The sequence below is a fragment of the Dama dama genome, chromosome 25, assembly GCF_033118175.1.
Source record: "Dama dama isolate Ldn47 chromosome 25, ASM3311817v1, whole genome shotgun sequence".
Lineage (NCBI taxonomy): Eukaryota > Metazoa > Chordata > Mammalia > Artiodactyla > Cervidae > Dama > Dama dama.
The window spans coordinates 17,564,800-17,577,284 of NC_083705.1; the positions used below are offsets into that span (position 1 = coordinate 17,564,800).

Here is a 12,485-nt window from a genome sequence, read left to right on the forward strand (position 1 = left end):
GATCAGTAATATTTACAAGTGTGATTTCCTCCTCCTCCTCTCATTCTGCCATCCAGGCTATTTGAAGACAGCTGTACGTAAACAGGCCTATTGCCTGTATGACTCAGCCTCTGCTAATCACAGAGAACAGGAGCTTTTTGACAGGAGGATCAATCATCGTCTCTGAGTTCCTACGCTTTATGGCTGATATAGGCTTCTTCTGCTAGGCATGAAAGTTCAGTGAAAATTCCATGTTAATCCTATGCATTTATGTGGAAATTGGGGATGATGTGTTCCATCGTGTTAGCGCATTTCTGGAGGACAACATCAGCGTTGAAACACTCATTATTTTAAAAAACTAACTCTGAAATATCTTTATTTATGTGTCTATGTATTTTCAGATTGACACCCCCCACCGCCCCATGTCACCTCTCTCTGCCTGCTGCACCGCCTCCCGACAGGCGCCCCTGCTTCCCTCTGCCCACCCCACCCCCACACTCCTTCTCTCCAAACAGTGCAGAACTATTGTTTTAAAATGCAAGTCAGGCCCAATCTCTACCATGGTTTCAAATCCCTCACTGACGTGACCACTGTACATCCGAGGAAACCCACCCTTCTTTGCATGTCCTGGCCCCACTCCCTGTCCACCTTGGCCTTGGAGGTTGTCCCCCAGCACTGCAGCCCTCTCCTGAGAGCATGCCAGGCTTCCCCCGGCCTGAGCGCTCTGCACGGCTGCAGGCGCCATCCCTGACTTGCCAAAGTGGCCTCTCCCAATTCTCCTTTACAGCTTCCTCGTGGTTTCTTTTGGACTTCTCAGGTGGCTCAGACGGTAGAGTCTGCCTGCAATGTGGGTGACCTGGGTTTGATCCCTGGGTTGGGAAGATCCCCTGGGGAAGAATTGGCAACCACTCCAGTATTCCTGCCTGGAGAATCCCATGGACAGAGGAGCCTGGCGGGCTAGAGTCCTTGGGGTTGCAAAGAGTCGGACACGAACGAGCCACTGGACAGCAATGCTGGAGCTGAACTTTTCATCTTTATTTATTGGCTGTGCCGGGTCTTCATTCCTATGCAGACTTTTCTCCGGTTGCAGTGCATGGTCTTCTCATTGCAGGGGCTTCTCTTGCTGCAGGGCACAGGCGCTAGGCACATGGGTCTCAGCAGCTGCTGGGGCTGGCACGTGGGTCTCAGTAGCTGCTGGGGCTGGCACGTGGGTTCTCGGGCTCTGGAGCACAGGCTCAGCGGCTGTGGCCCACAGGCTTAGCGGCTCTGCAGCCTGTGGGGTCTTCCTGGACCAGCGATCACACCTGTGTCTGCTGCTTTGGCAGGTGGATTCCTTACCACGGAGCCACCAGCGAAGCCCCCATTAGTTTCTTTTAATACTTACTATCCTCTGTATTTACTTGTTTATTGTCTTCCTCCTTCAGTGGATGGAAAACTCCTTGTGGAGGTGGACCATTAGAGCTGGCATTCTCAATATTCAGGGACCTGCCAAAGCTCATGGAGTTCTGGGGAGCTGACAAAGATTCTCTACCTCAGACATTAGACAGGCTCACGTCCCTGTCAAATCCTGTTTAATATGAATCCTGCTAAGTCAAATTTAACCAGAACTTTCCACCCTTAAAATCTGATCATCCTCAACATCTCATCAGGTTCTTCTTCATCCTCCATTGGCTCTCAGGTGATATCTAATCACCCTGGCCTGTCTTCAGTAAAAATTCCTATCAGGTTGATTAAGTCAAAGACCCCTTACTCCTAATGTTTCCTTTTATGTAGTCATCCGTATTCTGGCCTCCCCTCTGCTCTTTGGCTGTAAATTCCCACTTGCCTAGGCTGTATCCAGAGTTGAGCCCAACCTCTCTTCCCCACTGTAAGACCTGATGCAGCGACTCATATACCTATCATGCTGGTCCTGAAGAAAATCTGTCTCTCCATCTTTAGTTAGTGTCGGAATTTTTTCCCTTTGGGGAGCACAGGTTACAAACTCCTACCATATTATCAGCGTGAGTCATCACTAGCAAAATTTCCCTTAAAGTTCTTGCTTAACATAATCAATTTTATTTTATTGAACAATTTGTCAACATTAGTCTAACCTGTTAACTCTTTTTCAGTTAAAATACATCAGTGAAGCTTTCACCACAGCATAAAGGAAGTAGGATACAGAAGACAGCTAGCTTTGAGACAAAGTGTTGCGAAGGTCCACTTTTCATCACTGTGAGGGGTGCTACAAAAGTTTTATGATGAGGTAAAGATCAGAGAGAAGTTTTGATGAGACAGAATACAGAAGCATGACTCAGCTTTCCCAAGTAAAATCTTTTCACAATGACTTCATTATTTTACTTGAAACAATGGGATTTCCAGGATCCTTGGTGCATCTGTACCCAAAAATAGTGAGGAAAATATTTTAACCCTATTTTAAAACTCCCTGTGTCAATCAATGCCTCCTTCCATTCCCATGCCTGGTCAGTATGATTTCCTGTATGTCTTCACACAAATCAAAGTATTAAAACAACCAGAGATTTAATTTCTTTTGTTGTTAACAAGACAGGTATTTATATATTTGTGAAAATTTAGTCAAAGTCACAGAAAAGGATTATTGTTTGGTTCTGGGAACTTGGATTCAGAATACAGAAAACTAAGCATGAAGCTATTGTAAGACATATTTTACATTGACTACATAGTTCCATGATTTTGAAACAAAGCAGCCATGATTGTTGCCACTGACAAAATATAGGAAGCTATTTAAGACGGGCCTGTTGTGACTCTCATATAACTAATCGATTGAATTGACATGCATTTATTGAGCTTCTACTACAACTTTTCAGAAGGACAGATATGGTTCCTGCCTTCAAGAAGGGACTACATTCCAGGAAACCTCTCAGTCCCAGACAAACCAGGGTGGCTGCTCACCTTAGTGCTAGAAATGGAAATGGCTTTGGTGAAGACCTGCCAGCCACAGGACGTTTGCCAGGGCATAATAAACAGCATTATTTATCCCCTGCTCAGCTTCTGAAACAATGAGCAATAAAATAGGAAATTCAAATAGGGACCAAAATAACCACCCTTTTCACTGATAAAGATAGATCAGAACAAGGCTTTTATCTACTGAAGGGGCTCCCCTGATACTGAACCCCAGAGTAAGGTAGCCTTTCCCTCCTGGCCTGGGCCATGCTGGATCTCTTCTCATGGGAAGCATGACTTGGGGAGCAGAGGAGAAATCCCATTCTCTCTGAGCTGTCAAAGGGGGGAAAAAAAAGAAGTTGATCTTTAGCATCACATTTATTTTCCCCAAATTTACCAAGTAGAGAAGCCACGCCATCTTCCTGGGGAATCAAGAAGGAGAGACTGAGTGAAAGGGGGAGTCCAGGCTGTTATGTTAATCAGTCTACTGTCACAGAGAAGGAAACGCCAGCCAGAGGGAAAGGATTCCCACTCAGCAGGAGGAAACCAGAAGAGTGTGGCCATGCAACTCCAAAGACGGTGGCATCCAGGACACCAGCCCAGGAGAGCTCCAGACAACAGGACGGAGATGTTTGGTGCTTTAGTTGGAGAAGGGTGTGTGAGCAGAAAAGCATAGACTAGAACACAGAAAATGGGATCTAGAATGTGAGAAGCTGGAGCTGGATGTGGTCCCCTTAGCAAGCTCTGGCTCTGAAAAAGGGAGAGAGAGCTGCCAGGGTCTCCTTGTCAGTGACATCATGGAGCCCTTTTTTCCTGTTTTATTCCTCTAATAACTTGTCCTTCCTTCACCACCACCACGATTACCACCAGTGGTGTATTTTTCACTGTGAAATAAAGAATCAGCATTCTGGTTTGTATGTATCAGTCTCTGTGACCCCGGTCAACAAACAGCATCCCATATACACCATGGAATATTACTCAGCCATTAAAAAGAATTCATTTGAATCAGTTCTAATGAGATGGATGAAACTGGAGCCCATTATACAGAGTGAAGTAAGCCAGAAAGATAAAGACCAATACAGTATACTAACGCATATATATGGAATTTAGAAAGATGGTAACGATAACCCTAACAGAAAAAGAGACACGGATGTACAGAACAGAATTTTGGACTCTGTGGGAGAAGGCGAGGGTGGGATGTTTTGAGAGAACAGCATCAAAACATGTATATTATCTAGGGTGAAACAGATCACCAGCCCAGGCTGGATGCATGAGACAAGTGCTCTGTCCTGGTACACTGGGAAGACCCAGAGGAATCGGGTGGAGAGGGAGGTGGGAGGGGGGATCAGGATGGGGAATACATGTAAATCCATGGCTGATTCATGTCAATGTATGACAAAAACCACTACAATATTGTAAAGTAATTAGCCTCCAACTAATAAAAATAAATGGGAAAAAACAAACAAACAAACAGCATCCCAGAGAGAAGAGACCCTCCCTCCACCAGCACATTGGACCAATCAAGTCTGATGTCTGGAAGGCTGAGGATGAGGCCCTGGATCATGGTGAATCCCCATAGGATAAACACTTCAAAGTTCCCTTGACAACCAACCAGCAGCCTTCTTAGAGGAAGCCGTGCTGGACTACGTGAGACCAAACATTGTTTCCTTTGAAGTGACATTATTACAGAGCACCTGACTGCAAGAAGATAAATTCCAGTTCTAGACTAAAAGGAGATTATCAACTGCATGACTGCAACCTGGAGGTAATGCTGTGGTGTGTGATGGGGCATGGGAGAAGGGAAAGGGAGGGGAATTAACATTCGTAGGACACCTACCTTGTTGTACCACATCCTGCATACTTACTGTAAGTAAGAATAACCAGAGAACAGACTTGAGGAGTGTAAGTAAATTGACCAGAGTTAGCCAACTAGTAACTTGGAGCAATGGTATTCAACCCCAGGCTAGGCTAGCTTGAAGAGTAATAACAATAACAGGAGGAGATAATTAGTATAAAAATAAGAATAAAAGTGCCCTTGTAATAAGACTTAGAAATTAGAATCCAGTTATCTAAGAGAAACACTTGCCCTGAGTTCTTTTTTAAGCATTAAGTAGATATGTCCTGCTTGGAGTCATTTTTCAGTCCTGTGTGAAGGCAAAGAGATAATAAACTCAGTGATAAACTGTGGGGGTAAAAGAGCAGACAGAGCATCCTTCCTGACCTGCCCCCGACCCAACATGTATTTGAGCACGTGGTATGCCAGAATGCCTGGAGAGGTGAAGGAGAGTCAGTATTTGTATGAATTGGTCTTGCCTTTGTGGAATTCTCTCCTGGATTTTGTAAAAAGATTAAATTCCAAATTAAAATTCCCACACTGCTGCTTGTTAAATATTCACTTTTTATAAATAAATAGGTGCATTATTTATAAATGGGAACATTCAATATTTAAAGAGCCCTGGTCTTACATTTAGATCTTTAATCCATTTTGACCAGAAACTATAAAACTCCTAGAGGAGAACATAGGCAAAACACTTTCTGACATAAATCACAGCAAGATCCTCTATGACCCACCCCCCAGAATATTGGAAATAAAAGCAAAAATAAACAAATGGGACCTAATGAAACTTAAAAGCTTTTGTACAACAAAGGAAATGATAAGCAAGGTGAAAAGACAGCCTTCAGAATGGGAGAAAATAATAGCAAATGAAGAAACAGACAAAGGATTAATCTCAATAATATACAAGCAACTCCTGCAGCTCAATTCCAGAAAAATAAATGACCCAATCAAAAAAGTTGGGCCAAAGATTTAAACAGACATTTCTCCAAAGAAGATATACAGATGTCTAACAAACACATGAAAAGATGCTCACCATCACTCATTATCAGAGAAATGCAAATCAAAACCTCAATGAGGTACCATCACACGCCAGTCAGAACGGCTGCTATCCAAAAGTCTACAAGCAATAAATGCTGGAGAGGGTGTGGAGAAAAGGGAACCCTCTTACACTGTTGGTGGGAATGCAAACTAGTACAGCCACTATGGAGAACAGTGTGGAGATTTCTTTAAAAAGTGGAAATAGAACTGCCTTATGACCCAGCAATCCCACTCCTGGGCATACACACTGAGGAAACCAGATCTGAAAGAGACACGTGCACCCCAATGTTCATCACAGCACTGTTTATAATAGCCAGGACATGGAAGCAACCTAGATGCCCATCAGCAGATGAATGGATAAGGAAGCTGTGGTACATATACACCATGGAATATTACTCAGCCATTAAAAATAATTCATTTGAATCAGTTCTATTGAGATGGATAAAACTGGAGCCCATTATACAGAGTTAAGTAAGCCAGAAGGATAAAGACCAATACAGTATACTACCGCATATATAAGGAATTTAGAAAGAGGATAACAATAACCCTATATGCAAGACAGAAAAAGAGACACATGTACAGAACAGACTTTTGGACTCTATGGGAGAAGGCGAGGGTGGGATGTTCTGAGAGAATAGCATCGAAACATGTGTATTATCAAGTGTGAAACAGATCGCCAGCCCAGGTTGGATGCATGAGACAAGTGCTCGGGGCTGGTGCACTGGGATGACCCAGAGGGATGGGATGGGGAGGGAGGTGGGAGGGGGGTTCAGGATGGGGAATACATGTAAATCCATGGCTGATTCATGTCAATGTATGGCAAAAACCACTACAATATTGTAAAGTAATTAGCCTCCAACTAATAAAAATAAATGGGAAAAAAAAAAGAAAGAAAGAGACGCCTGTAAAAAATAAATAAATAAAGAGCCCTGGCTGGAGCAAGTCACCAGAACCTTCCTCCCTGGTGAGGGGATGAGATGAAATGAGTCTTCTTTGGTGCAGATTCTGAGAACAGAGGCTTAACCTGCACTTAAGTCCCTTAGGTTAATGCTGAACCCCAGGCTGCACCCCCATTTGGACTTCTGACTGTCCTTGCTCCTATCCCTCATCGGTGTTCCTCTAAGGGTGGGCATCTGACCACTAAGGGTTGAGTCACCTGGGATGAATTTTCAAAATGTATCAGGATTAAAAATTTTTTTGAGGGTAAGTCTCGTAGAGTTGAGAATCGCTGCTTTAACCAAGGCAGCGCCTAATAGGAAAGCTGCCTCAAGCCTCACCCTTAACTCAGAGTTTGGACTCTATCTTATGAGCAGTGGGGGCACCAAAGGGGTTCAAGCAGAGAACGCATGTGGTCACATTTTGAATGGTAACAGATCAGTCCAGCTCTAGTATGGGGAGCAGACTGATAGGACCAAAGAGACTGGCCGTAAAGCTGCAGTCCAGATGAAGGAGAGTGTTGAGCTAGGGTGGAGCGGAGGCAGTGGATGGATTTGAGAGGCACCCAGGGCCAGGGACTGACAGAGCCTTGGCACTCCTCTGGTGGGGATGGGGAAGTCAGCAGTGGGTGGAGAGAAAGAAGTTAAAGTGAACTTACCAGGTTTTGAGTGGGATGCACTGACATGAGCACCACATACTACCGTTGAACTCAAAGTATAACCCAGACGCTCTAATACTTCAGAATTTTCAAATGTAATATACTTTGATTTGTATAAGATCTATTAAGTGATGGCACTTTTTTGTTTGATTTTACAGTTAACAAAGGGGTATTCTTTGATTTTTGGGGGGGATCTAGGGGGCTTGATAATACAAAATTAAAATATCATATCTAGTTCCTACTAAAATTATTTCTCTGTTTAAGTTCTCTGAGAAGTTGAACATATACCAAAGCTTCAACTTTCATTCCACAGGGCTAAAAATCCTCCAGTCTCCTGAAATTTGGAGGTAAGCACCATCTCTCTAAGTCACTGGGAAGTTTCCTTTATTTCTCTCTGTCTTACCCCCTCTATCCTGGGATGCTTTGTTTGGAGCTTTTTATAGAACAGGTGCGTGATATCTAACTGGAACTGGAAAAATTTATAGGGAGCAGAGTGTAGCAGTAGTTACAGAACAAGAAATACAATCTGATCACTTTATTTTTTCAGTGTTATTCTTTTACATTTACAGTGTTTTTTTATTTCTTGATTACAAAATAGTAAAAAATTATTATCATTATTAGAAATAAAAACAAATACAGAAAAGTTTGATACAGAAAGGGAAAACACCATGTCATCTCCGTCTCAGGCATATCCATGTTAACACTTTGATGTATACTCTTCTAGGTTCCCCCACTAACATAGGATGAAGGTTAGGGTTTAGCCAGACATTGGGTAGGGGGGCCAGGGCTGAGACTTGTGTTCTTAACAGATCTTACAGAAGCTGGAGACTCAGTTTGGTGCTAAAACACAGCATGTGAGGTAGGCATGGTGAGACATGAGGGGTGGAGGCAGGCACGGACTTTGAGTGTTGTGTGTGTGTGTATGTGTGTATGCACCCATGCACAGTTATGCATTTGTGCACCTTTAAAAAAATTGGATCATACTATGTATTCTCTTCCGAAACTTGCTTTTTCTCAGGAAAATCTTCCCACATCACTACATTTAGATATTGCTCATCGTTTTAAAAACAGCTATGGAGTACTACTCTGTTTTTTGGGTGTACAAGGTTTGTTTATCTAACTCACTATTGGTGTGAGTAGTTTCCACATTTTGCTGCTAAGAGTGTAAATAAGCATTTAGGAAATACCCATGGAAGAGTTTCTGAGGACTATATTGCTAGGTCAATGACCATGCATATTTAAAATTTTGCATGACCTACTGTTTTCAAGATTGGCTATTCCCCTACATCTGTAGCAGCACTGAATGCTATTCATTTATTTTTTGCCAACCTGATGGGCAGAAAGAAATATCTCATTTAACATTCTATTTTGATTATTATTGAGGTTGAAATCCTGTAGGTATTTATTCTGTCAGTTATTGGTTCTTGCCTTTTGTTTCTGGTTACTTTAAGTCACTTGCCCCAAGGAATAATAAACATGTTACTGTAGAATTTTGTGACTTCATTTAATTGGACCATTTGCTGTGTTGGTGAAACAATGAAAATCCATGACCTTTAGTGTCTTGGAGTCATTTGTGCCTTTCAATTTTTACTGAAATCGCAGGGCACTATTTTCTTTCAGTTGTTCAGTCATGTCTGACTCTTTGTGACCCCATGGACTGTAGTCCACAAGGCTCCTCTGTCCATGGGATTCTCCAGCAAGAATACTGGAGTGGGTTGCCATTCCCTTCTCCAGGGGATCTTCCCAACTCAGGGGTCGAACTTGGGTCTCCTGCATTGCAGGCGAATTCTTTACCATCTGAGCCACAGGGAAGACTTAGAGCATTAATTTTCTTTTGTAGCAAGCCATATTTGCTCCTGCCCTTTTTCTCTTGGCCTATACCTCCTTAATCTGTGGACCTTAAAACTCCTAATTTCCACCATTCAATTTCATCATTTTAAAAAGAGATGCTTAAAAGGGCCTTGAGGAATGCTTTAGGCTCCACATCTTCATTTTCTATTTATGGTTTTATGGTTTTCTGGGAAAGAGACATAGATTTTCTTTTGGGTATGAGCTGTCTTCCAATTTAGACTCACAGTTCTCTATCAGCAACCGGGGAACCTGTGCCACCGGCAGTCCAAATTAGGCCACGTGTCTGTTCCAGCCGGCGTTGGACTGCAGCGCATCAGACTCATCCCCAGCATGAATCATGCTTAGTCTCTAGCTAGACAAACTGAGAGAGAGAAGTTCTCCTAGGAATTGTGGTAGACTGTTTCCTGGATCATTAGGGCAGGAAAAAACAAGGTTCAGTTCAGTCGCTCAGTCGTGTCTGGCTCTTTGAGACCCCATGAATCACAGCACACCAGGCCTCCCTGTCCATCACCAGCTCCTGGAGTTTACTCAAACTCATGTCCATCAGGTCGGTGATGCCATCCAGCCAGCTCATCCTCTGTCATCCCCTTCTCTTCCTGCCCTCAATCCCTCCCAGCATCAGCGTCTTTTCCAATGAGTCAACTCTTCACATGAGGTGGCCAAAGTACTGGAGTTTCAGCTTCAGCATCAGTCCTTCCAATGAACACCCAGGACTGATCTCCTTCAGGATGGACTGGTTGGATTTCCTTGCAGTCCAAGGGACTCTCAAGAGTCTTCTCCAACACCACAGAGCAAAAGCATCAATTCTTCGGCACTCAGCTTTCTTCACAGTCCAACTCTCACATCCATACATGACCACTGGAAAAACCACAGCCTTGACTAGACGGACCTTTGTTGGCAAAGTAATGTCTCTGCTTTTTAATATGCTGTCTAGGTTGGTCATAACTTTCCTTCCAAGGAGTAAGCATCTTTTAATTTCATGGCTGCAATCACCATCTGCAGTGATTTTGGAGCCCCCCAAAATAAAGTTAGCCACTGTTTCCACTGTTTCTCCATCTATTTCCCATGAAGTGATGGGACCAGATGCCATGACCTTAGTTTTCTGAATGTTGAGCTTTAAGCCAACTTTTTCACTCTCCTCTTTCACTTTCATCAAGAGGCTTTTTAGTTCCTCTTCACTTTCTGCCATAAGGGTGGTGTCATCTGCATATCTGAGGTTATTGATCTTTCTCCTAGCAATCTTGATTCCAGCTTGTGCTTCCTCCAGCCCAGCGTTTCTCATGATGTACTCTGCATAGAAGTTAAATAAGCGGGGTGACAATATACAGCCTTGACGTACTCCTTTTCTTATTTGGAACCAGTCTATTGTTCCATGTCCAGTTCTAACTGTTGCTTCCTGACCTGCATATAGGTATCTCAAGAGGCAGGTCAAGGAATTTTAAATACAGGTGTAAGGAGTCACTGGAATCATGGATTGGGATGTTCAAAATTCTTAAGAATTTTGAATTTGGAGTGAGAACACCCTTTTCCCGAGACACAAACCGACTCCCTCCTTTTATGTGTGATACCCAGAGAGGTGCTGTCCAAGCTTGCCCAAGCAGTGAGCGGCAGAGCTGAAATGCAGGTTTCCTGACGTGGGTCCACAGTCTTTTTCTTCTAGGCTGCCTCCTCTCTTGATGTAACTGGAAGAAGAAATTTGCTTAGAAGATTCATACATTATTAATTCCAAAACTCAATTTAGTGATCATCTATCACAAGGAAGAAAACTGAGTCTCAGAAAGATGAGGCAATTTTCTTGGGGTTACAGGACTAGTCGGTGTCACAAACCAAAGAACACAGGTGGCATGTCTTATAGCAAAAGAGGGCTGGCTCTCCCATGTCACCCTTTAAGGGTGATCTAGCCCTGCACCTTGGGTCTCACTGAAAAGGAATAATCCTCAGGGGTCTGTTGGCTTGTGACTTGTGGAGTAAAATGTGCATTCCTGGTAATAAAATATCTCACCGCTTTCCTACTGTTTAGGTTAGGTTCTGTTTATAAGGAATATTGATGTAAGTTAGCTTGAAACAGGGGATTTTTATAGGAACTGAGATAGCGCCAAAGACTGAGGCAACCTGAGGAACTGCTCTCTCCAGGGACCCGCCACTCTCGCCATCTCTTTCTCAGGGCTTCCTGCTTCTCTTCAAGCTTCTGCTCAGTTCTCCTCTTTTGTAACTGGCTGTCTTGGCTTGTTAGACGTTTCTCAGCTTTCTTAACTCTGGCTTGCTCATGGCTTCTGCCTGCCACGTCCCTGACCCTCCCTTAGGGCATCCTTAAACTTTTTACTCTTGTCACTGTGGGCTCGTTCCTTCCGTGTTTCCTAGCTCCAGCTCTTGGAAGACAGAGAATGAGATCAGCTCCCATCACCTTTCTGCACTCAGCCTCGGGCCATCGTTGTCCTCCAGACTCTGGGATTGACTGTCCTTTGGTCTGGTGCTGTCCCTACACCAATCAGACGTGTCCAAAGAAGTGTTCCATCATATGGCGAATCACCTGCCACATGAAGGTCTGTGAGTGGGTCCATTTCTTCCAAGAGCACTGAAGTATCATAAGCATGTTTAATGCATCTGCGTTTTAAAAAATTAAGATTCAAGTATCATGGAACTGAATTTGTTCATTGGCATCTTCTTTTGAAAATTTAGGAGGGTGGAAATGATTAAAAAAATATATGTTATTCAGCAATTCTTTCCAAATATCTAACAGTGAGTCATGGCAATACTATAATTTCCAATCCATGGACTGGTTGGCTCTTTTGTATTTGTTTTGGGTTCCACTCCCTTGAAACTGAAATTTCAGCATGTCACTCACAGAGAATGAACACGTGCACCTTGGCCTCTGAGCTCCGTCCTGAGAGGGTCTCATGATCTCTATTCCTGACTGCCCAATTACTTGATAACGACTTTACTGCACCTAAACCTTATTCTAATATGTAAACCGTGTTTTGTGTACCATTGATAGAAATTAGTTGATTTAGGAGGTTGGGGTGCTGCATGGAGTTGGGCAGACATGCAGAAAAAAGGAATTATCCTTTCCTGAGCATCTACCATGAACCTGGTGTGAACATTCTCATTTACTACATGAGTAAACTTAGATTCAGAGAAGGTAAGACATTTTCCCAGGGAGACACAGCAAGCAAGTAGTACAACTAGAATTTAACCTAAATCTACCTAAATCTGAATCCCAGTCTTTGTATCATGCCTTGGAGTCAGTGGGTGAGGAGGAGGGCGGGAAGAGTGGCATATTCTGAGTGG

General features: G+C 43.3%; 1 long non-coding RNA gene across 1 annotated transcript; it reads left to right on the forward strand.

The window, feature by feature from the left end:
• Positions 1 to 4,555: 4,555 nt before the first annotated feature.
• Positions 4,556 to 11,639, forward strand: LOC133046762 (uncharacterized). Its single transcript, XR_009690556.1, has 3 exons — positions 4,556 to 4,642; positions 7,660 to 7,693; positions 11,559 to 11,639. It is a non-coding gene; the product is annotated as an uncharacterized LOC133046762 (long non-coding RNA).
• Positions 11,640 to 12,485: the final 846 nt, after the last annotated feature.